The sequence below is a fragment of the Scyliorhinus torazame genome, chromosome 22 (genome assembly GCF_047496885.1).
Source record: "Scyliorhinus torazame isolate Kashiwa2021f chromosome 22, sScyTor2.1, whole genome shotgun sequence".
NCBI classification, from domain to species: Eukaryota; Metazoa; Chordata; class Chondrichthyes; order Carcharhiniformes; family Scyliorhinidae; genus Scyliorhinus; species Scyliorhinus torazame.
Genome location: NC_092728.1, coordinates 84,152,265 through 84,179,190, shown reverse-complemented (window position 1 = coordinate 84,179,190; position 26,926 = coordinate 84,152,265). Strand labels below are relative to the sequence as shown.

The 26,926-nt window shown below is 45.5% G+C and overlaps 1 protein-coding gene across 7 annotated transcripts in view; it reads right to left on the bottom strand.

Moving 5' to 3' along the window:
* The window catches only part of pbx3b (pre-B-cell leukemia homeobox 3b), a 358,481-nt gene that overhangs the window by 225,976 nt on the left and 105,579 nt on the right, over nucleotides 1-26,926 (bottom strand). The window lies entirely within an intron of this gene.

Sequence of the window (26,926 nt, the reverse complement as noted above, 5' to 3'; positions counted from 1 at the left end):
TTCTGGAAGTCCAGATAAATATCACCCATAAACACAGAACAAGACCAGCAGCGCGGGTTCAATTCCCGTACCGGCACCGGAATGTGGCGACTAGGGGCTTTTCACAGTCACTTTATTGAAGCCTACTTGTGACAATAAGCGATTATTATTATTATTCTCCTGTCCACTACCTTAAATCACCTCTTCAAGCATGGCCAACCTACCTAACCTGTAAATCTTTGGATTGTGGGAGGAAACCAGTGGACCCGGAGGAAACCCACACAGACACGGGGAGAACGTGCAGACTCCACACAGTCACCCATGGCCACCTAATTGGCCCTGAGGCAGCAGTGCTAACCACTGTCGATGCCCGGTATTCTGGTGGGAATCATGATCCTTTCATTCCACAGCAGTCTGTTATGCCATCTGCATTTGAGCCATCACTTCATTAAAGGAAGATCGTGTCTGATCAATTTGATTGCATGTTTTAAGGAACTAGCAAGCAGAATGGATGAGAGTAGTGCAGTTGATGTGGTCTACATAGATTTTGGAAAGGCTTTTGACAAGGTCCCTCATGGCAGACTGGTTAAAAAAAAAGTAAACGCCCATGAGATCCAACAGAATGTGGCAAACTGGATACAAAATTGGCTCAGTAGCAGGAAACAAAGAATAATTACTGATGGGTGTCCTTGCAATTGGAAAGTTATTTCCGCAAGGCTCATACTAGGTCCCATGCTTGTTAAATATAGGGGTAATGATCAAGACATTTACAGACAATACAGAAATTGGCCATGTGGGTTGATGGCGAGTAGGATAGCTGTACACTGTAGAAAGACAGCAGTAGACTGGTCAGATGGGAAGAAATATGGCAAATGAAATTCAACCCAGAGAAGTGTGGAGGTCAAGGGAATACACAATAAATGGGAGGATACTGAGAGGTGTAGAGGAAGTGAGGGACTTTTGAGTGAATGTCCACAGATCCCTAAAGTTAGCAGAATAAGTCAATAAGGTGGTTAAGAAGACATATGGAATCCTTTCCTTTATTAGCTGAGGCATGGAATGTAAGAGTAGGAATGATATAAAACATCAGTTAGGCCACAAATTGAGTACTATGTCCAGTTCTGGTCACCTCAGTACAAAAAGGATATCATTGCACTGGAGAGGTACAGAGAATTACAAGGATGTTGCAACTATGGGGAAAGATTGGATAGGTTGGGGTTGTTCTTCTTGAAACAGAGGAGGTTGAGGAGAGACTTGATTGATATGTTTAAAATTGTGAGGGGTCTGGAAAGAGTGGTTGGGAAGTGCTTATTTAATTTCGCAGAGAGGTTAGTGACTAGGGGACATAGATTAAAAGTGATTGGTAAAAGGATTAGAAGGGAGATGGGGAAAAAAAATCATCCAGCAGATGTAGGGATCGAGAACTCACTACCTGTAAGGCTAGTAGACAGAAACCTTCATCTCATTTCAAAGGTGTACCTGAAATGCCATAACCTTCAGGGCTATGGACCAAATGCTGGAAAGTAGGGTTAGGCTGTGAAGCTTGTTTTTCAGCCGGCACACACAAAATCAGCAAAGTGGCATCTTTCTGTGTCATTAAATTTCTATGATTCTACAATCAGGATAAAACAAACAGTGGCTACTGGGCTATCTTGTTAAAAACATGGCTAATGATTCCAGTGTGCAAGCCCTGTGCACATGCTAAGCATGTAAACAATGAGAACCGTCCTGTCACATAAAAAGACCGTTGGCATGCGGAATTAATGCTTTTGCTGCCTGGGTGTCTCTAAAGTGCCCCACAATACTGGGCAGAATGAGTATCAAAGTCCCTGGTAGTCTGCTGCATAACCTCACCCCTTTCTGGCCAAGTGCAAAACCAAAAGCGTCAAGCCCAATTCCTCATTCATTAACAGTCCCACAACATTACCTTCCTTCTATTACTGACCATCACAGTGTCCATGTAGCCATAAAGCAAAACATAAAAGCCACGACAAATAAATATTCCAAACCAATATTATAAATCAAAACATGCTATACTGCACACAAAAGTCAACTAATTACCATTCAGCATTTATTTAGTGCCCATCTTCCATATGGCTTTGACTGTGTTGGCACTCTTCCGTAGTGCAACCTGCAGCACAATTGGTGAAAGGCTGATTATATTCAGTAAAGGAAGCTGCATTTTGACTTGGAGGATGATCTTGAGCAGGTCTGGCAATAAACCATCTCAGCTTGGATGGCAGCAGTGTGGACTGGCTGGATGGCAGACAACAACAAAGGCACCGGAGGAGAAGCAGGATTTGGGGCGGGGGGGGGGGGGGGGGGGGAGAGTAGGGTGGTGAAAGCTGTCTACCAGAGCAAGGGCAGCAAATCCATGTTCCACTGCCATTCCCCTGGATAGAGGCCTCAGCGAGCTTAGAAATCAGTTGCTCGACTGTGACACCCTGCAAACTGTGTTTCACACTGTAATTTGCAGCCACAATGACAGAATTCTGACTTCCCCTGCAGCACTCAAATGTTGTGTGGCTTCTGCTTGTGCTGCTGTGGAAACTGCAACATCGACTATCAAATGCCTGCACCTTGGTTGGGTCCACAAGTGTGCAAATGAAATAGGCACCTACAGGGCAGAAGGAGGCCATTTGGACCATCCGAGTCTGCACCGGCCCTCTCTGTACCTAGACCTACTCCCAGGCCCTATTTCCATAACCTAACCCAACCTTTTTCTTTGAACACTAAGGGGCAATTTAGCATGGCCAATCCACCTAAGCTGCACACCTTTGGTCTGTGGGAGGAAACCGGAGCACCCGGAGGAAACCTATGCAGACACGAGGAGAAAGTGTTAACTCCACACAGTCACCCAAGGCCGAAATTGAACCCAGGTCCCTGGCGCTGTGAGGCAGCAGTGCTAACCACTGCGCCATTATGCTACCCTGCTGGAAAGGATGGGCTCAAAGCTGTGAAAAGCCCAGTGCTACGTTGGTTACATGACAATGACCACCAGCTTTTGGCAGGCTTCCCAATGCACCATGTATTCACTGTGAATACCATCAGCCTTCTTATGTCGGCTGCGTTATCAAAGTGTTTATCTGAGTCCTCAGCAACAGAATTAATGTGCAACGCCACATTTTAGTGAGCTGCACCTATGTAATCCTTTCCCACTGCCCTGGCTACAGACCAATGGTGCCTGGTACTTCACCAAATGCAGATAGGTACTCTTTCTAAATTACACGCAATGTCAGTGTCTTAGCTGGTGGCTCCAAATGTAAAAATTCAGTGATGTTGCATCTTTCCCGTTCACTATCTTCTTCCCATTCTCCACTCTGTCAGGCTGCACTTCTTGGGCATTTTAAAGGAGAAATGTGCAATGTTAAGATTGTGGTACAGGGAGAGAGCAGGTCAAAGTAAGAAGTTCATGCTTGCACCATGTGCAAATTGTAAATAAGAAGAGATTGTGGGATAAGGCGTGGGATAGGAGGAGCAGGATTACGTATGAGGATACTATAATCTTCAATGGTTTCAGTCCTGTCTCTGGCTGCAGCCTTAACATTGGTGTCCCAATACTGGCTTCTTCATGAGGGCTCGGACAAATTGGTGTGCCTGCTGCCTCTGGTTGTGTGTGACCATGTTCTGCATGAGAGAGGAACGAGTGTCAGCCAGCACCATGCAATCGGTTTGGCTAATGTGGCTGTCATAGCTGGTTATTGCAGGCCAGCTGTGAAATGTGGATGTGTGGCTTGGCACAGAGCATGAGAGTATGGTGATGCAAATGAATGTTAGGTATGAGTCCTGATTGCTAGAGATGGTTGGTGGGTGAGTGATGGTGTAGTGAATTGAGCAGTGTTTGAGGCTAGTGGTGCAGTTGATAGAATATGGCATTTTATATGGCATTTGAAGGTGCATTTACTGAACTAGACCACACTTGAGGTCACTGAACTTCTTACGTCCACAGAGGTTGGCTCCTGACACTGGTCTCCATGGTTACCTGCTCCCACGGCCTTCAGAATATGTATCTAGAGGACCTCTTGTGGATACAAGACATCTCTCCTCATTTCCCTTCCTCCACCAACGCTTCCAGAGCAGCATTCAAAAACCTTGATGACCCCTCTCTCCCAGGCTGTTCAATGCTTAATGTCATAATATACACCAGTATATCATGGTGCAGACACACACACTGATGGACACACAGCAAGACCAATCAACACACACAACACCGCAGCCAATCACCAGTTAGAGCACACTCACTATATAGACAGAGGGCATCAGAGTTCCCCCTCATTCGGGATGCAGCCTCTCAGAAGGACAGAGCTGACAGCACAGATCTTCACCACGTGCTGAGTGCATAGACTGGTTAGGACAGGCATAGGTCTTTCGTTTAATCTAACATCGTGTTAACCCACAGTGAAAGTATGTTCAACAGTTTCTAACTTAATAAAACAGTGTTGTACTATTTTAAGTGTTGGTGGCCTGTATGTGTTCCACGGATCCAGAGCACCCAACACACCATTTAATAGTTTAGATTCACTTCCTGCACAAGTGCCAGCACCTGCTCCAGCCACAATGCACCTCCCCTTTAAGGCTAGCTAAAAGCAGTGCTTTCTGGCTGTAACTGGTCAGAGCCACTCACAGTATTGGCCCCCCTCCTTTGTCATCCCAGCCAGTCAATAATGCAGTGACTACTGGCTACATTTGGTATCATTGAAATAAGCCAGCAGCACTAAGTTGGCGAGCTGCCTGTGTTACAACCAACGGGCAGGGGTTAATCGCACACTATGATCCACATACCAGTTTTCCGAGTGCTATTGAATTTAACCTGGATTTTTGTTTTTCCTTCAGCAATCAGATAAAAATGTCCTTGTAACTCAATAATGTACCTTAGCCACAACACAATATAACCTTCCCCTTCCACCTTTCCTTTCAATACTTTATTTCTGGTGGCTTCTGAGTAGGAGTATTGCCGTGCAGCCAATTAGACATGATAAACAGTTTTGCTATGTGGACTTGTGTACTATAATCTGAGTCAAGACTGAGGAAATGTGTTTGAGTGACCAGTTAAGAGGCTTCCATCCTATTCGCCTGAACTAGATTCAAATCTCAGTCCCTTGTCAATCATTACCCAACTCTGGTCCCAATGTACCTATCCTCATTACCAAATTAGCTGTTCCCAGTTAATTCTCTTTATAATTGTTAGCAAGTATACACCTGCAGAAGGTAGTTTTTTAAAACGGCTATGTTTAACCATGTATCAATCATAGCCATAAAAATATCTCAGAACAAAATAATGCTGGAATTGGCATTTGAAATAGAAACAAAATTTCACTCAATCTGCCTGAAGACAAGTCCGTAGTCCAGCTTTACTCATTTGTTGGTAGTCATTTGTTCACATGCTCACTGAAATAAAAATAGACTACATTTTAAAGAATTGTGAAAAACTCCACAGAGTGATAGAATTCAGGTTCACAGACGTAGGCTATTAATCACCATTTGTCTCGATGGCCAAGTTGCAGCATTCAAATAGCAAAATAAATAATCTGAAGACAAGTAAAGCCAGAATATGATCAACATTTCTAAGGATCAGCAGTGGCCAAAGCCAAGATCACCTGACCCATTATCTCTTGGGCACTGAATGAATGGTACATGGGGTATGAGAAGAACAAATTGTAATCACTGTTCTCGAAATCTCATTCCAGGGTGGCCATAGAAAATGTTTAGCACGGGCCCCACTTCTGTTGTCATTCTAGGTTTGTACATTTGTAGCAATATTTGAGTTTGTTTTTAATTGGTTTAACCAAATGTGGACATTAGTGAATTCACACATAGGCTATCAGAACATCAAAGCCAGAAAAAGGTTTATTTGTTATTACACTTGATATTTTTTGGTGTCCATATCAACATGATTTCCTAATCTTATTTAGATCTAGGGATAGAATTTTTTTTTTAATGGCACAATACCTATGTAGTATGACAGTCTGCTTCAAAACTCTCCTGGCACTGGTTCGACTGCTAAATCCATGGAATCTTTTTTCCACGTCTCAAGCAAACATCCAAAGCAGGTGCTGGGTCCATTAAATATGTAAATTGGAAACCTAATACCTGTTGTAAGGCCCCATCCAGTAATGATCTGTCAATGAGCAGGCAAAAGTTGAGTTATCATCTGCAGTGCCCATGGGCACCAACAAAAGGCAAGTTTAAAACAAGATGTTTAAAATTCCTGCCAAGCCCCTTCTCTCTCCCCGCATCCAAGTCCCCAGCCTCTCCCATTTCCCCTTCCTATCTGTTTTGAATCACTACCTTTCAGAGCGCAGCTCCTTCATCAGGTGAATCTGATGAAGGAGCTGCGTTCCGAAAGCTAGTGATTCGAAACAAACCTGTTGGGCGACTTTAACCTGGTGTTGTAAGACTTCTTACTGTTCCCACCCCAGTCCAATATCGGCATCTCCACATTATGACTTAACTGACAGCTGCTGCAAGTGAGGCAGGTGGCCAGGCACTGAGTTCTTTGCATGGGCAATGTGTCTTTGTAGGCACAGAGTATGCTGATAAGGCCTGAAGACCAGGTTTCATCTCTCATTTCTTCTTGCAAAAATATACTTTATTCATAAAATATCTGAAAGATCATGGCAAAGCATTTCAAAATGGCCATCAGAGAAAGTGCAATAGTAATGAAATTTTCGAATTAGATCACATTGAACTCTGAGGTGCTTAAATACAATGAAAGGAATGTTACAGACATTTCAAAATGGGCATTACAGATAGAGCAATGGTATTTGAGTTGTTCATCTATCTTTGGATTCCTATCTGGGCAGGCGCACCAATGAGATGCACTACGTTTGAGCCTGAACAAGTGCATACAGCAAATTCTTGGACTTTATGGTACATGTAACTTCCAATATCAGTAAGTATATATGAAATAAAAATCAACTTGATTCAATCTTAAATTTATTCATTATTGAAGATTTATTTTATTATGATGTTTACATACACTTTAGATATGATGTTACCGGCACCATTTGTGCTGCACAAAGAACCTTCAGATAAACAAAAATAATTAATGCAGCAATAGCCTCCCAATGCTTTCACTTCTAATCTTTTGAGAAGTATTTTTGTTGTTTTACCATCACTCTTTTACTCTGGACAATAAATATTTCATACTACTACAAAACTTATGCTCAAAACAAAAAATGCACTTTATAAAGAAAATATTTAATTTGGATTACTTTTGTTCTTTCACTTCTTTGGTAGATACATTTTTCTCAAATATCATTGCTTTTGGCATAAATAAATCAACATTTGGCTAAATGCAAAGGAAAACAGACGCTCCCAAGGCTGAGGTCACAAAAGAATGCGATACAAGGACAGCTCACTTTCAACCATTTTGTATGATCACTATAAAGGTTTTATCAAGAATGTTCTTTTTAATATGGAAATCTTTGCATCAGGGGCTAAAATGTACCTGATTACCAATCATTCTGTAATCAGTAGCCTCACTTATATAGATAGGTTATGCCACTAAACTCATAGTAATCATGGAAAAATTCAAAATACTTAAAGCCTGCTAATATACTATTTCTACTCAGTGATTTGGCACAGCGACAGTCAAGCAGAAAGTGCTGTACCTGCGATTTTTCATTATGGTTCAGTGCACGTTATTGCTCATGGGGATATTCACACGGCTGACCTTAAGGAAGTTCAGCCTTTGATCAACGTTTAGTGTTCCTGCAGTATTGTTTCAGAAACGGTCTCAAATCTCTAAGCCATAAGGTGCAAAAGCCGATTCTTCTAAAACCCCTGTGTTTTTCCAAGGCCCGGATTACACTCTGCTACAACCCAGCAATTAAGGTAATGAACTAGCTGAGGTAACGAACCATAATGATCTTTCTCAGTGTCATTTGTCTCCTGCATTCCATTTATGAACTCTCTCATTCACAGCCATCCCTTCAAAACTTGGCCTTAAAACACTGTTGAAAATTTAGTTCATAAAAACAAGCCATTATATAGCACAATTTCACACTCTCCTGTTTAGTATAAAAAGGATATTTAATTTGCATGAAAAATTCACTTTCACACGAGGCAAATTAGTCTTTTACAAGTCAAACATTGAAAGAGTTTTTGATTTTTCCTTATGCCAAACAATGAAGTCCTTTCATATTAATGAAAATTCAATTTCTTTCCACGTACTGCATCAAGACAGAAATGATAATTGGTAGATTTTCCTTCAAAAAAATTTACATTGAGGAGCAATCTTACTGAAGCCCTATGTTTCTCTCCACTGCTGAATTTGCTGCACTTGATCTTCCATCTCAAGCACTTCAAGCCCAAAATTTCACTTCAATCTCACCTCATCTCTCCATACTACATTAACCCATGGCAATTGCCTTCCAAATGACCCCATTAAGCTGTAATTGCCTCAGCAGGCCAGCACTCTCGCTTGTAATTCTGTACCTCTCATCTCCCAGACGTATCTCAGCATCATCTGATCTTCTGATTCTCTTCACTGAACTCAGCTTATGACCCCGTGCCACGATCAAATTGGCAACCAAAAGTCCAACTCTGTAAATATTTTCCCCATTCTTCAGAGCATCAAGACCTAGCACACTTACAGAAAATCATCAACCCAAAATCATTATTTAATATTATTAGAAAAGCTAAATACAATTTTCAGAAATTCTGCAGCTCAATAAATGCAGGATTTACAATGTCTGTTGGTAAGTAATTGCAACAATACATTTGTTTTTAAGGTTTCATTCTTACAGCTTCTATTTTCTTTTGCCTCAATCACTTAACTTACATTATGTAGTAGCAAACAAAAATGGAAGCAAATAATAATTCTGAAGCTGATCCAGTTGGGAATGAGACTTATCCTGGAAGGATAGGCCGAAAGGGTGGCTGACCTGCCTGTGTTACTTCAATCTGGGGTTGAGAAGAGAATTCCTTAGCAACCAAAATAAACAGCCTGCTGCATGGCTGAATTTCTAGGCCTAGGAGCTGAAAAGTCAAATGTAGAAGTATATCCCACTGCCACTGATCTTGTAAATATGTAATTTTTGTTAGTTTAATTTAATGTTATTGAGAGGTTTTAAACTAAATATATGTTAATTGTGTTAATATGAAAAATGAGGGGTGAAGTACAGATGAGAGGCAGCTCAAAGTTACTCCTGAAATTGTTTCATGCTACAGCAGCTGGTGTTTTGTGGTGTAGAGCAGCTCCACAAAACAAGTTAGATCAAACACCTCCGGCGACACAAACATAGAAATCTGTGTATACAAAGTGCTGGTAATCTACCAGAGAATTTAACCTCATTGCTCGTCTATTAACACCATAGAGACTAAGTGCAGGTTGCACAAAAATCCTTAATTTAAGAAGAATTAAGAAATCATAGTTTGTTTTTTAAAAAATATAAATTTAGAGTACCCAATTTTTTTCTTCCCAATTAAGGGGGAATTTAGCATGGCCAATTCACCTACCCTATACATTTTTGGGTTGTTGGGAGAATGTGCAAACTCCACGCGGACAGTGATTGGACCAGGGTCCTCGGTGCCGTGAGGCAGCAGTGCTAACCACTGCACCACTATGCTGCCTATAGTTCTAATTTAAGCTGTGATCAGTACTATGGAATTATATCATGTCTTCCATCTCCTCCCAAGTGCCCACTATTTAGAGGACAGGTTATGGTAAAGATATGGGGGGGGGGGGGGATCCAATTGTCCTGAAAGATGGCACAGGGATCACAAAGTACCATGAAGCTGCGCACATTGCTTCTGGTGCAGGCAGCAAACAAACTTTCTGCTGCCTGTTAATTTTAATTATTGTAGCTTGCAGCCCAGCACTAAATACACTTTTGAATGGCTGCACTCCCAAAGTTCCTGCAAGGTGAGTACCACTTAAAGCTAGCCTGCACGAGCAAAGTTCACCTGAACTTTTGAATGGGGAGGCGCACTCCAGCTGGAGCAGATCAGAGAAGTGGCTGGAGAAGCTGCAAAAGAGTAACTATTGGTGCAAGTTGGGAGACGGTACTCAGATACTGCACTCAAGGTCCTGGTGGAGGACATGGAGAGATCTTCTCTATCCACAAGGGACCAGGAGACCCTCCAGACACTGTGAAGGCAGTGGGATTAGACAGCTATCACAGCCAATGCCAGTAGTCTAGCCACGAGGACCTGGACACAGTGCCACAAGCCCTCACATGAGTGATCACAGTCAATGAATGCATCTTTAAACCATTAGCTTCAAACACTGCACAATGTACCTGTGGTGGTATGTATTAGGGGTAATACGGTACACTACGTGTCGACAGGCTATTTGTGGAGGGATGCCAGGTCCTGATAGGATCTGCCACCTACTGGACTCCACCCAGAAATGCCGGTATAAGAACCCAGTTTTTCCCTCCATTTCCCTCAGCAGTTGTATTCTGTAACCACGCTGCTGGGGATAAAGTTCTGCTTAATAAAGCCTTCAATTGACATTACCTCAACCTGCCCCGTGTCATATTGACGGTGCTACAGTACCACACATTCTTCACTTGCCTTCCAGTAATCTCTACCATTCACGACTCATGCTTAACATTCATAGCTTCACCTCAGACTCTCATTCTTAACACCCACATCTTGCGCACACTGTCAATTATTCAACCATGATAGCCTCATCAACGACACACATTGGGGGCGATTCTCTCAGCCCCGCGCCGGGCCGGAGAATCGGCACAACCACGGCCCAACGCCGGCGCACGATTCTCCGAGGTGCGGAGAATCATCGGGTTTGGCGCGGCGCCGGCTACGGGCCGCTGGAAACGGTGGGGCCGGCGATTCTCCGGCCCGGATGGGTCGAGCGGCCGCGCGGATACGACAGAGTCCCACCGGTGCCGTTCACCCCTGGTCGCCGCCGGCGGGAACTCTGCGCGATAGGCCGGGGGGCAGCCTGTGGGGGAGGGAGGTGCTCCTTCACCGGGAGGGGACCTCCGATGGGGTGTGGCCCGCGATTGGGGCCGGCCTCTCCCCCCGGGCCTACCTCCCTGCGCGGCCGGCCCCTGAACACCGACGCATGTCGAGTCGGGGCCGGCGCGCTAAAGAAGTCCCCCGCGCATGCGCAGGTTGGCGTGGCCCAACTGCGCATGCACGGGTTGGCACGGCACCCATTTGGCGCCGGGAAAGGAGGCTGGAGCGGCGTGCTGGCCCCCTGTGGGGGACAGAATAGGTTGTACCCGGCCCCGGTTCACGCCGTCGTGAAACGCAACGACGTTCACGACAGCGCGAACACTTGGGCTCCATTTGGGAGAATCGCCCCCATTATACCACACTCAGACACACATCCTTCTCTCTGAAAGGGCAATGCTGTGCAAAACCAGAGGTGGCAGCACCGAATTGGCAGAGGACAAGCATGGCTGATTGTCCTCAACCCCATGCAGGATATAGTGCTCATCATCATTTGAGAAGCCATGGGTAAAGCGGTGGCCAAGGTAGGACTGATACTGCAACAATTATGCTCATAACTAATTCCTCCTTCTCATTTCCCTCTTCCCCTTCATCCCATAACCTCTTCTAATTTACAAACTGTACACGGTGTGAACACATATTTCTTGTCTTTCAGTCCCCCCCTTCATCAAAATGCTACCCTTGTGCCATTCGTCTTTCAGGTGTCCAAGAACTGCAACCTGGTGCGAGAAGAGAAAGAGATAGGCAGCACAGTAGCACAGTGGGTAGCACTGTTGCTTCACAGCTCCAAGGTCCAAAGTTCGATTCCCGGCTTGGGTTACTGTCTGTGTGGAGTCTGCACGTTCTCCGTGTCTGCGTGGGTTTTCTCCAGTTGCCCCAGTTTCCTCCCACAAGTCCCAAAAGACGTGCTGTTAGGTGAATTCTACCTCTGTATACCCGAACAGGCGCCGGAATGTGGCGAACAGGGGCTTTTCCCAGTAACTTCATTGCAGTGTTAATGTAAGCCTACTTGTGACAATAAAGATTATTATTATTATAGGTGCAAGAGAAGGAAAAGTGATAAAGAAGAAACTTTCACACACTCACAGGCATTGTGTATAATTTAGAGAATAGCTTAGAGGCAGGGCCTTCATGTGAGGAGAGACTGTGCAGAAGTGGTCTGCAGCTGGTGCAGGGGACAGATGCCAGCTCACCAGAGGGTTCAATACTGCTGCAGGAAATTGGACGAGGCCTCAATGAGGCAGCCTACAGAAAAAGGCTCATGGGTTTGCGCAGTGAAATATCCGGTGCATTGGCAGGCCTACCATCAATGACAAGGAGTATGGAAGAGTCAGCTTCAACTGGGCATAAGGCTCTGTAGAGAGTTTGGAGCTGATCTTTTTCAGCATCGAAGTGGTGATTAACTCCACAATAACACTTGCAGACTTATCCAAATGCCTGTGGTTGATCTCCCAGCATCCATTACAATGTAAACAGAAGCCATCCAAGAATCTGGGTGCTACAATGGAGGATCAGACTGAAATCATGCACTCTCAGTTTACTGTGATGAAAGGCCCAGTCTGCTACCATCATAGCAGTGGACACCAGTGTGAAAGGGACTTGCTAGGTGTCACAGATGTCCAGCAATCTGTTCTCCAACCATTGCTTGGATTGTTGAGGCATCATCCTGGGGAGAGGCAGTGGCATCATGAAGCACAAAACTGCTGTCCTCTTCTCCCACCATTATTCAGATTGCTGCCATCCATTATGAGACCATCATCTTAGGTCTCAGCTGCAGACGGTGCCCTACTAGGCTGACTGTAATCTCCAAGACTGAATGTCAGTAACCTTCCAGCAGCTATGTTGCTGTCACTGGGGAAGCACTGTGTAGGAGCACCAAGACATACAAAGGCACACTGAAAACAGATAATAAAGAAATGCAAATGGCTGATTTGTTTATGTTTATCGCAAAATAGAATGGTTTATCTTAGAAATTTGGTGTGAAATGCATGTTTTGTGGTGACTTTTATTTTAGAAGTGTGGCCAAGAAAATGCAATGATGGTTAGTAACTGAGACAACACGAGACTGTTGGTCATCGGCGTATTAGGGGTGCATTCACAGGGCCAGTGAAACCACTAGGCTATTGTCTCGAGCAGCAAAATTTGGGGTAGGCAGCAAAAAACTGAATGAACTATTCATTAAACTATATAAGTAAACAAACAGGCTACAGTGGTAGGAATTAACAATCTGATATACATCCAAATATACTAAAATACATATAGATTTCAATGTATTTCCATTGTAGTCTTACCAAAAATATCATATATTTCTCATTCTGTTCGTGACAATTCTACAAATTTGTACATGTACGTGGCTATTCCAAAACTGCAAACCAGTAAATAATATCAAATAAGATAATTTAATCTAGCCCACTCTGGCGTAATAATTATTGATTGTGTAAATTGCACATAAAACCATCTAGCAACTGTTGCAGGAACACATAGTATTACATCATGTGAGCCATATTATACTTTCTAATGTGCATTTCTTCCAGTACAAATACTGTGTCAAGTGCAGAACATTGAGAATGTACAATTAGTATTAAATTTTCTCCAGATTCATGCAAAACAAATGTGTAATTATGAGGGCAGTATTTTTATTCATACTAATACACAATATTTTTTTTAAAAAGTGAATTGTGTGTGATTGGGGGGGTTTGGCAGCAAGGTTTAAGGTTCAATCAGTGTGGACTAGCCCTTTGTGTCCACTGGTACTACAGTCGGATGAGTCCATGATGGATAGCTTGGTCTCGAAGAGGCTGTTTGGTTGCCTCCTCTGCTGTTCGCCTGATTGCTGATGGCAAGGGCTGTGTCCACATGTGGAAGTTGTGCACCATGCAGCAGAACACGACAAATCTTCACACGCATTCTACTGAGTAGTGCAGGACACCTCTACAGCAGAGACAGAGAGTTTTTTCTGAAGCACCCTGACTTGTCCAATCATATTTTGTGTAAAGCATAGCTTTTGTTACATGCATGCTGCCGACATATGTGTTTTGTGTCACATGGACAGCAGGTAGCCCTTGTTGCAAAGTAGCTACCCTCTAGTTTGTCATAGCTCAAATGCAGATGGTTGGGTGGATTACTAAAGAATGAATTAATCATGATTCTGCCAAGATACTGGGCAGGGCATGATATGTTGCCTGAGATTAAAAATCAACTCGGTATTAAGGGAGTGGAATTTTTTCTGGTTGCAGTAAATCTCAAAACAGTTCACATTCGACACCTACAAAGTGTAAAAAATTACACCCTGCAACTTCAGAAAGCCTGCAATCCTTTCAAAGTCACATGGTCATTCCACCTTCTTTTCACTGGCATGAGAGGACGACATGTATTCAAATCATTTTGCAGAAATAACATCAGTGAACAGCAAACCTCAAGACGTTGCAAATATCTCCTGCTCCAGCCTGGAAGGAAACAGATATACAACAGCTATGGTTACTTGCAAGCCATTGCCAATGCTGTTCTTGCCATGCTGAGGTTGCAACAAATGGTACATTTCATCCAGCTCCTCCTGAGTGAAGCAAAGACATCCAACACATATTCTTCACTAAGGTTGAGATAGGAGAATTGATCCCTGAACACTCTGGACATATATAGGCCCTTCTCCCCATCTCCCCCAGCAGTTTGACTGCAGTGTCTCCTCTGTTCATTCTTCCTGTCATGCTGTAATCCAAGAGGGACCAAGTCTGGGAGCAAGTTGACAACAGAAATGTAATCAGTGCGAGTTAATGAGATGACAATCTGCTGCTTTCAGGAATACCAAGAGATCAATGAAACTGGATATGAATTAGCCATTCAATAGGACCATGGCTGATCGGCTTGTAACTTCAATCGCACATTCCTGCCTACCCCACGATAACCTTTCACTCCCTTCTTAATCAAGATGTGGAAATGCTGACGTTTGACTGGGGTGAGCACAGTAAGAAGTCTTACAACACCAGGTTAAAGTCCAACAGGTTTGTTTCGAATCACTAGCTTTCAGAGCACAGCTCCTTCCTCAGGTGAATGAACGTTGTTAACCAAGAATCTACCTCGCTCTGCCTTAAAAATATTCAAACTCTGCTTCCAGTGCCCTTTGTGGAAGAGAGTGCCAGAGACTCACAGCCCAACGAGAGAAAAAGATTCTCCTCACCTATGTCTTAAATGAGTGGCCCCTTATTCTTACAAAGTGACCCCTAATTCTTGAAACATCCTCTCCACATACACCCTGATGTGCAAACATGTTTTAAAAATATCTTCTGAACATGGTTCTCTTACGCTTAAGTTCAGCTCATGCCCCAGCAGCTGGTGAATTAGCTAACCTGCCAGTTTATACTTCCCCACCTGTCACCTAGCAGATACAAATGTAAGAAATTCCAATGCCAGTAGCCATTTGTGAGCTTCAGAAGTTTAGTGATAACGGCAACGTGCGCACATCTCCAACAATCCCATCAGCAGCATCCACAACACTGATGTCAGCAGGGCCACCAACTCCAAAGTGAATACAAGCCTGGTTCAACAACTGTCTGAGGTCTGTGGGCCCAGAGTCTAGAGCTGCTGACTGCTGTCTGGTGAGCAGTGAGCTGGAAGATCAGCTGACTGATCAGCTGTACAGCAGCAACTAATCTTAACTGAAGTATTGAAGGTGATTGCTACTTGAGAGGGCTGAGGTGGGCAGGTGGAAAGAGGCAGGAATCGGATGTGTACAGTAATTTGGGGACTTGATTACCTGCCATTTTCTATTATCTGCTGGGAGTGGGCCCCTCATTATAATGGATATTGAGGTTCCACTATAACTCAATTATGCATTATAACTGAACATATAATGATAATGAGTAGCATAACCAGTTTATTAAACAAATGTTGGAGATCTCAGAGCTTATAAGAAAGTCTCTTAAATTATATTCTTAAGCATAGAATATAAATAATAGTCCATATTTTCTATTGTATACCCTTTCTGCATATTCCATTGGTTCATTAAACTTCAGACATAGGGCAGAATTTTAACAGATGGACCTGTCAGCAAAAGGCGAGACCGACAGTAGGTCAGGAATCTGAAAGTTAACAGAGTAGGCTTTGCCATGGAGTCTTAACTCAGCCACGGCATCTGCATCGCACTTCCGGAATTCCTGATCGATCAGAGCAGGCAGGCATAATGATAACGCGCACATGACTGTTAAATTCTCACTATTTAAAGTGACAGCATTAGAGATCTGAATGAATGCATGCTACAACTGGGGCGGCACGTGGTTAGCACTGCTGCCTCACGGCACCGAGGACCCGGATTCAATCCTGGCCCCGGGTCACTTTCCATACGGAGTTTGTACATTCTCTCCATGTCTGTGTGGGTCTCACCCCTACAACCCAAAGATGTGCAGGGTAGGTGGATTGGCCACACTAAATTGCCCCTTAATTGGAAAAAAAATAATTGGGTACTCTAAATTTATTTTTTGAAAAGAATGCATGCTATAACTGTCTAGACAGAGACAGCAACTTCAGTGGTGGAATCTCAACACTGTAAGGCTAACCCCCCAGTTCTGTGAGGCATCCCTAGAAGTTATGCTGAGGGCAAAGGGGCCCCACAAAGAGATACTCTTCCCAGCAGACAGAAATGAAGAGGGCATGATTAGAAGTGTCCAAAGAATATTGTGATCTCTCAATTGTGGATAGAGGTTCAATGACCTCAGGACAACAAAGGTGTACATTTATGTGCCAACCCCTTTACACTAACTTCACCAACATTCTCCTGCACAACATTCCTCAGACCAACATAACTCGCTGCTCAGCCCATTACACTCACTTGAAGCACCTCCTCACAGTCCCATCTGAACAGCTACCACTGGCACTCATCCTCTTCTTACCATCTCACAATCATTTTCCTCCATCCGCTAATCACAATCCAATTCTCGCACTCAGATCTCTGGGGCGCGGTTCTCCCATCAGGCGGCCAAGTGCCGACGCCGGCACAAAAACGGGAGTGTTTTACTCCGGCGTCGACGCCCGTTCCGAGACCCGATCCTCCAGGCCACAGTGGGATAGCACGGCGCTGGAGCGGCGTTGCCGGTCACAGCGTGAACCCGGCACCGCAGGGTCCGGGCATGCGCATTTGGGCCGGCGCCAACTAGCAGATGCGCAGTGGCCTTCTTCCCCGCGCCGACCCCAAGTGGCGCAGGGCTACAGGAGCCGGCGCGGAGGAGAGGAGGCCCCCAGACAGAGAGGCCGGCCCGCCGATTGGTGGGCCCCGATCGCAGGACAGGCCAGTATGGAGGGCCCCCCCCCTTCCGGGGTCAGACCCCCCTCCCTGCCCACAGGGTGCCCCCGGACCCTTCAACGCCGAGGTCCCATCAGCTCAGAGGATGTTAGAACGGCGCTGGCGGGACTCAGCTTTTAGTTGATAGCCGCTCGGCCCATCCGACCCGGGCCGGAGAGTCGCCGCATACCCCGACCGGCGCTGTGCCAACCACGATGGCCCCAGTGGCGCCATTCTCCTCTCTGCGGAGAATCGCGTCCTGGCATCAGGGCGACGTGACGCGATTCGCGCGGCGCCGTGGCGATTCTCCGACCCGGCGGGGGGTCGGACAATTCCGCCCCTGTTCTCACCCCTTGCAGGAGAAGATGCAGAACTCTAGGGAGAGGCAGAGAACTGCAAGAAGTCTGCTAGCAATCGCCACCTTGACCACTGTGGAAGTCGCGGCACTAGAAATCAGCACAACTATCAGAGTGCATGGCCATAGCGGATGAAAAAGTGGGAGACTCCGAAATATCTGGTGACTGAATTAGATATTAAACAGCCAAATGGCACACAGCACTCACTCATGTTGATGTGGTAAAACCTGCAACTGAAATATGATCAATGATGAATTTGAACCTTTTCGTGTTGTTAGTTCCATCCATAACTTTCACCTCCCAGAGGTTCTTTAAGCAAAATGGAGGAGGGAGCAAACATGATGGAAGAGGGAGTTACAATCCCAATTAATGTTATATCTGGACGGGAAGGTCCCAGAATGGAACACTGGCTCAAAATAACATAACTTTTATATTTTTTTTACAAAACGTGGAGGAACAGAGCCACAGGACCACTAATTAGTTTCAACAACAAAAAACATGGAAAACCTGGATGATATTACAATACTCTTTTACTCTCCCCCTTATCTTAACAAATATACATACCTTTGAAGATTAACATGGATTACGAATGGTCTCATTAACACAAAATGTCCCTTTCAAGCACAGAAGATGACTGTGGTCAAATGCACATACTCCACTCTGAACCCACGTTCGTGTCTGTGGATTTCTCCACAGAATCCCCCCTAGATCATGATCACATGAGATCACGCTTTAAAATTGTCTCTCTTAATAATGCTTTCCCTTAAACAGGTTGCATCCTGAAGTCCAGTCCAAATTTTCAAATGACTCATTTAACCCAAGCTTTCACTTCACTTTTAACAGAGAATCCAGTACAGGATTTTATACCATCCCCTTTTAGGTTACCTGTGTCTTAACTGCTTTTACACAAACTCCAATATCCAGCAACCGATTTCCATACTTTTTTCAACTCAAGTTCCACAGGGTTTAACAAATTCTGACAAACCTGAAAATCACTTCAGATATCTTTCTGGAATCCCAGCCTTCTTCTCAGCTCTATCTGTCTTTACTGAACAGTACTCTGGTACCTTTACCCTCAGACTTCTTGCAAACTTCCCTTCATTTCTCTAGTTTCCTTAACTTGCTGCTCTTCAGATCTCTACACTTGTTTTCTTAACCATTACCCCATAATCTAGCTTTTCTTCTCACAAAGCTGAGAGATGTTCCCTCTCTAGCCTTCTAAAACCACTACTTCTAGCAGAACTGTGAGAGCTGCCTTCTCTCTCACTACCTATCTCCAACTGCAAGCAAATTAACTATACTAACATTTAAAAGCTTTCCTACCTTACAAGGTCGCAATTGCTAAGCAACACCCACATGCTTAAGCCTTTTATTTATTCTTCACACTGTAGCCCCCTCTATGCAGACTAGAAACACAGTTGGAAATATCCCCCCCCCCCCCCCCCCCCCCCCCCCCCCCAACAAACACCTTTGTCCAGCATGAATTTCACTATAGGTTTTACCCTTTCAGGCACAGAAATATTAAATTAAACACACTTTTTTTTAAATAAACAATTTTAATGAGGTATTTTTGGCATATAAAACAGCAACATTATACCGTACAAAAAGCAAATAAGACATAATGCAAGCATCGGCTCCCCTCTCGCAAGAACCTGCCTAAGCAACCCCCTACTCTATGCTACCCTAACCCCACCTTCCCCCCCTCCCCCGCTGACGATTAATTCTCCGCGAAGAAGTCAACAAGTGGCTGCCACCTCCAGGCGAACCCTGACAGCGATCCTCTCAAGGCGAACTTAATTTTCTCCAGCCCGAGAAAGCTCGCCATGTCCGAAAGCCATACTTCAGATTTCGGGGGCTTTGAGTCCCTCCATGCCAACAGTATTCGTCGCCGGGCTACCAGGGAAGCAAAGGCCAAGACGTCGGCCTCTTTCTCCTCCTGGACTCCCGGGTCCGCCGAAACCCCCAAAATTGCCACCTCAGGACTCATTGCCACCCAATTTTTCAATACCCGGGACATGACATCCGCGAATCCCTGCCAGTACCCTCTTAGTTTAGGACACGCCCAGAACATGTGTACATGGTTCGCTGGTCCTCCGGCACATCTAGCACATTTGTCCTCCAGCCCAAAGAATTTGCTCATCCGGGCCACCGCCATGTGGGCCCGATGTACGACCTTGAAGTGGATCAGAATAAGCCTGGCGCATGTTGCGGTCGTGTTTACTCTACTCAAAGCGTCCGCCCATATGCCGTCCTCTATCTCCCCCTGAGCTCCTCCTCCCACGTAAGCTTCAGTTCTTCGGTCTGTGCCTCCTCTGCTCCCATTAGTTCTTTATAAATGTCGGAGACGCTCCCCTCTCTCCTCTGGAAACTACCCTGTCCTGGATCCCCCTTGGTGGGAGGCGTGGGCAGGATGGTACCAATCTGCGTACGAAACCCCGCACCTGCAAGTACCTGAAATCATTCCCTCTCGCCAGCCCGAACTTCTCCTCCAACACCCTCATGTTCGGGAAGCTCCCTTCCAGGAACAGATCGCAATCCTCGCAATCCCCGCCCTCCGCCATAATTGGAACCCACGGTCCATATTCCCCGGGGCAAATCGGTGGTTACCGCATATTGGGGACCAAACCGATGCTCTCACTTCCCCTATATACCTCCTCCACTGGCCCCAGATCCGTAGAGCCGCCATCACTATAGGGCTGGTGGAGTATCGTGCCAGCGGGAGCGGCAGAGGCGCCATAACCAAGGCTGCCAAACTGGTGCCCCTGCACAAAGCAGCCTCCATCCGCTCCCAAACCGGCCCCGTACCCACCATACATTTCCTTACCATGGCTATGTTAGCTGCCCAGTAGTAGTTGCTAAAGTTCGGCAACGCCAGCCCCCCCATCCCCTCAGTTCGTCTCGAGCATCACCTTCCTCACCTGTGGGGACTTTCCCACCCAAACAAATCCCAGGATAATTTTATCGAGCCTCTTAAAGAAGGATCGCGGGATGAAGTTTGGGTGACACTGAAATATGAACAAGAATCTCGGAAGAATCGACATCTTCATCATCTGCACTCTCCCCGCCAATGACAGCGGGAGCGCATCCCATCTCCGGAATTCGTCCCTCACTTGCTCAACCAACCGGGACAAGTTTAGCTTATGCAACTTATCCCAGTCTCGCGCTACATGTATCCCTAAATATCTGAAGCTTTCTCCTACCAGCCTGACCGGCAGCCCCCTCAGCCTACTCCCCTGACCTCTCGTCTGCACTACCCACGTCTCGCTCTTCGCCATGTTCAATTTACATCCAGAGAACCGGCCAAATTCCCTCAGGGTTTCCATGATTCCGTCCATCCCCGTCATTGGGTCTGACACGTATAACAGCAGGTCATCCGCATATAACAAGACTTTATGCTCCACTCACCCCCGCACCAGCCCTTTCCAGTCCCTTGAAGCTCTCAGAGCAATTGCCAGCGGCTCTATAGCCAGCGCAAACAGCAGTGGGGAGAGGGGGCATCCCTGTCTAGTCCCACGGTGCAGTCTGAAGTAGTCAGATGTCGTCCTGTTCGTCCTCACACTAGCCTCTGGGGCCTGATATAGCAGCCTAACCCAGTCAATGAATCCGACCCCGAACCCAAAACGTCCCAGCACCTCCCATAAATAGTCCCACTCAACCCGGTCGAAAGCCTTTTCGGCATCCATTGCTACCACTACCTCTGCCTCCCTGCTCTCCGGGGGCATCATCATCACATTGAGCAGCCTCCTTAGATTGGCCACCAGTTGCCTGCCCTTTACGAACCCGGTTTGGTCCTCCGCAATCACGTCCGGTACACAGTCCTCAATTCTAGGCGCTAAGGTCTTGGCCAGTAACTTAGCGTCTGCGTTAATCAAAGAGATCGGCCTATAGGACCCACATGCCTCCGGGTCTTTATCCCGTTTCAGTATAAGCGAGATAGTGGCCTGCGACATCGTCGGGGGTAAGACCCCTCTGCTTCTTGCCTCGTTGAACACCCTGACCAGCACCGGCCCCACTGTCTCGGAGAACTTTTTATAAAACTCCACCGGGTATCCATCCGGCCCCGGGGTTTTACCCGACTGCATGACCTTCAGGCCCCCCAGTACTTCTTGGTCCTGATCGGGGCCCCCAGCCCGTCTACCAACCCCCTACCTACTCTTGGGAAGGTCAGTCCGTCCAAAAAGCGCCTCATCCCCTCCGGTCCCGTGGGAGGTTCCGAGGTGTTCAGCTTGCTATAGAAGTCCCGAAACACCTTGTTCAGTCCTACCGGGTCCCCCACCAGGTTTCCCTCCCCGTCGACTACCTTTCCTATTTCCCTAGCCGCTTCTCTCTTTCTTAGTTGTTGTGCAAGCATTCTGCTGGCCTTCTCACCATGCTCGTATATTGCGCCCTTTGCCCTTCTAAGCTGCTCTACGGCCTTCCCTGTAGACAACACCCCAAACTCGGTCTGCAGCCTCTGTCGTTTCCTAAGTAACTTTGGCCTCAGGAACTCCGCATAGCTCCTGTCCGTCCGCAAAATTTCCTTAACCAGTCGGTCCGTTTCTGCCCTGTCTGTCCTGTCCCTATGGGCTCGGATTGAAATCAGCCTTCAGCGCCTCCCAGAGCACCGCTGCTGAGACTTCTCCAGTATAATTTACCTGCAGGTAATTATGCATGCATTTCCTCAGCCTCTCACACACCGCCTCGTCCGCCAGTTGCCCAACTTCCAGCCTCCATTGTGGGCGATGAAAGCCATCTTTGCAAATCTGCAGATCAACCCAGTGTGGAGCATGGTCCGAGATGGTAATTGTCGAATATTCTGCACCCATCATCCCTGTCAGCAGGGATGCTCATGATAAAGAAATCGATTCGGGAATACACCTCGTGGACGAGAGAATAGAACGAAAACACCATCGCCGAAGGCTGACTAAAGCTCCAGGGTCAGCTCCCCCCATTTGCTTCATGAACCCTCTCAGTTCCTTTGCCATCGCTGGCACCCTATCCGTTTTTGAACACGACCGGTCCAGGCCAGGATCAAGAACTGTGTTAAAGTCCCCACCCATGATCAGTTTGCGTGAGTCCAAGTCAGGGATCTTCCCCAGCAACCTCTTAACAAAACCTATGTCACCCCAATTAGGGGCATATACGTTGACCAGGACTACTCTCACCCCCTCGAGCTTACCCCTAACCATAACAAATCTGCCACCCACGTCCGCAACTGTGCCCTCCAACTCAAACTGGATCAAGATCGCAACCCCCCTGGTCTTAGTGTCGAGCCCCGAATGGAAGACCTGACTAATCCAGCCCTTCCTTAATCTGACCTGGAAGGCCACTTTCAGATGAGTATCCTGTAACATGATCACGTCCGCCTTCAAAACCCGTAAATGCGCAAACACACGTTTAGCCCTCTAACATTCCAGGTGATCAGCCTGGTTGGGGGACACCCCCCTTGCCGATCAGCCATCTCCTTTCTTTGGCCAGCCCCCAAGCCATGTGTCGCGCTTCCTCTGGTCCACCTCCTGGTGGCCTCCACCCCATACCTCCTCACTGTTACCATGCCCAATTTCCAACATTGTCAGCAGACCTACTCCCCCTCCTCCCCCCCTAGCAACACCACCCTATAACCTAACCCCTGACAAAAATTAGCTAAATGAACACCCCCCACCTGGCTTACGTTGACTAGCCCACCCAGCTAGCCTGGTGGCGCCAGCGAGTAAATTAAACACACTTAAAACTATACCTTAGTTGGGGTTCTCTGTTCCAAAACCACCCCACTACCGCTGCGAGCAAAAACTGAGAATTTGGCACTCAGTCAACACAGAGAAGCCCGCCGGATGGAGAACCTGCCCCTTTTCATGTTTACCAATAAATATAAATCTCTTAAAACTACCTTTGATTTCCTAACAAGGGTGAGGAGTCTTCAGAGGAGGCCCTACATTCTGAGGAAACATCACAACATGACTTACACCTTCCCCTAGCTCAAACCTCAATGGAGTCCAAGGCAGGTAGTTGGGTGGTCATACCATGAGCAACACATCAGAATTGAGCAAAAACTGCGCAGAATTAGAAATCCTGTTGATGTCAGAAAATACTCCAAGCTCTGGTTAGCTGGTCACAGATGCCGAGTCTTCATATCAAGCAAGATGACTTTCTGGAGCAGAAAATGAGAGAGTTTCTGTCAACATTTGTAGAGGCATTGTACACCAATGGAGAAAGATCGGGTGAGTCTGTCTCTAACATGACTGTCATGATGTCTTAGGCCTTCGTGCTGATGTCTACCTCCATGGAAGGAATTTCCATCAGCATGTTGCATCAGATGTGTCAGGTAACCAAGTACTTGCTGGTGCTCAACAAGGGCACACTCAAGCCTCACCTGGCCATTCAAAACCTATTTGAATGTATTCACCGGGTCTTGGCAAGCTGGGGAATGCTGCTGACTCATAAGAGGGAAGATGGAGAAAGTGCACATAGAAGTAGGGACTCAGGGTGGCACGGTGGCGCAGTGGTTAGCACTATAGGTTTTATCCTTTCATGGCACGAGGACCTAGGGTTGATCCCAGCCCCGGGTCACTGTCAGTGTGGAGTTTGCACATTCTACCCATGTCTGCATGGGTCTCACCCCCACAACCCAAAAGATGTGCAAGGTAGGTGGATTGGCCACGCTAAATTGCCCTTCATATGGGAAAAAAAATAGTTGGATACCCTAAAATAAAATTTAAGTAGAAGTATGGACTCAGTTCAAGGCGTTCTGACACTTCCATCCATGCTCACAACCACCACCCCACCTCAGTCCGAACCCCACATTCTGACTCCTGTCCCAAATGCAGGTCTGTCCCACATAGGTGCAGATGAAGCAGTCTTTGGCAGGGCCCACAAAACCATGAGCATCACAGCACCCACCTCTGCTGAAGCCAATGGGGTGGCACAATGTAGAGGTAACAGAAAAAGAAAAAGAGAAGTTTGTAGCTTCATTAGGGGATGTTTAAAAGTGTGTCACGTGCAGATCACTTTAAATGTTTCTGTACCATGAACCTTATTTCAAGTCTGTAGTGTCCCGTCATCCCCATTGTTGTCTCTCAACTGCCATGGTATGACAGGAGAAGATATGCAATAGCTTTCAGTGAAATGGAAAGATTATTCACTGGGAATGTGATGTGTTGGGGAGAGTAGAAACAACTGGTTCAACATGGCCACAGGGTCTCAGGTTAGTTAAATCATATGAGACCATGTGAGGCTCAATGCACAGTGGAAGGGACTCTGGCCACACAATGAAATGAAATGAAAGCTCCTCATGTTGCTCCTCCAGCTCCAATGATGGTGCCGTGATGATGATGCATCACAGTTATTTTCCTCCTGCAGTTCCAGTCTTCTCTCCTGCACCTTGGCATAGAATGTCACTATCATGTAGGATACCCGTGCCGCTACATCCTGAATGGGGCTCCAAGATCTGTCCAGGCACCTGAATCATATCTTAGATCAACACCTGCTCCCCTTCCAACACACCTTAAAGGGAAACGTTCCCCCATTATTTCTCCTTCTCTACAGCCTGGACCTACAAAACAAACTGATCCTGAATCAGAGATCTTCAACCTCCAAGTAAACAAGTCAAGCCGATGACGCTGATGATAAAAGACTAAAATTATATGCATTATAACAATTAACACTGTAGTGAAAATGGAATCTAATTAAGATGTTATTTTAAGTTTTCAAATGAAATGCTCAGCATCGCATGAGAACATCTTTATCAGAAAATCTTCTTACTAGAAAGAAGTAAAAAGTGACAATTTAATTGTTTCAAATAACTAGATTAATTGGAACTTGTATTCCAGTATCAGTATGTAGAAACTCTTTGTTTATGAAAGAAAAGGGTGAATTGCTTCAACATCTTGCAAATATCACAGTAGTAACCATATGCTTAGGTTATAATCCATATGATGTTTGCAGGATGTCAGTACCTTTCCCGTTACTACAAGTGACAGCACCTCCAACAAAAATCTGTTTCTAAGCCTGTGCAAATTATTCCTACATTGTGCAGAACAGCTGCAGCATGAGTGCATCACTCAAAAGAGAACCCGAATCTCAGCAAAAAATGTGCAGAATGGAACAACAGTATTTATTCTCTTAACAAGTTACCTGGAATAATATTATCTCACAGTCTTAATATTTGTTCCATGTAATATTGCACAGTACCTGCAACTTTTGAAGTTCAATCACTCTAAATCTTCTCTATCACAATAGCTATAGGTAAAATTAATCAGTGCCAATGAAATGGATACAAAACACTTGAGTTATTTAAATGTAATTTCCATAGAACTTTATTAATGCAAATGCACAACCTGTAAATGTATGTTTCAGACATTTCTTTTTTTAAATTTAAGGGGCAATTAAACGTGGTCAATTTGCCTACCCTGCACATCTTTTTGGGTTATGGGAGTGAGATCCAGGCAGACATGGGGAGAATGTGCTCCACAGGGACAGTGACCCGAGACCGGGATCGATCCTCGGTGCCGTGAGGCAGCAGTGCAAACCACTGCGCCATAATTCTGCTGTTATTTCAGACTTTTCTAAATCAATTTTACAAATCAGCACATACAGATTGTAACAGATGGTACATGAAAAACAATAAGTATTTATGTGTTCCAAAATACACCGTTAATATATTCAGAATGTCAAATGGTAAATGCAGCATTAACTTAATAATTCTACCTTGATGTGGAAACAAAATGTAAACTGCTAACAGTAAATCCATTCATTTAAAATGGAGAGTTCCAGTAATAATCTTTTGCTTTCAGTTTTAATCAGGTTTCATGTCTTAAATGTGCTTTAGTCAGTAACGCTAGACACTATGCCTCCCAACTTTGGTTCACCTTTGGAATTCCACAAGGGACACGGTGTCAAGACTGTTCAGGTTTTTTTGATGACTACTGCATGGGTAACTAACGTGTAAATGCAGATATGTATGGAAAGCGATTCTGACAGTGATGTATTGCAACTGGTACCAGATGTCGACATGGGACACTCGGCCAGGCACAGGGGGTTACACCGAAACAGAGCACTAACTCCCAACCAGTCTACTATATGATCAGGAGCCATTCATCCGCCTATGATAGGCTCATTATATCAATCAGCACCCTTGTACCCCACACATTCACTTAATGCTATCTTTTTTTTTGCTTCAATATTATGGGAAGTAAGAGCAGTTTCGAGCATTCCAATTGCTGTTCCGATAGAAATTTCCATTTCACAAACCCAGCTTTTCTCCTTCCACTTACAACACAAAGCTTTATACCAATCTAAAAAGCCTTGCGGGATTACCTGCAGTTATCATTTAGACCCAAGGCAACATTATCTGTATGCCTGTTGATTGGGCTGTTCAAAGAAAGCGTTTTTCATTATTACAAAATAACTTTAAAAAATT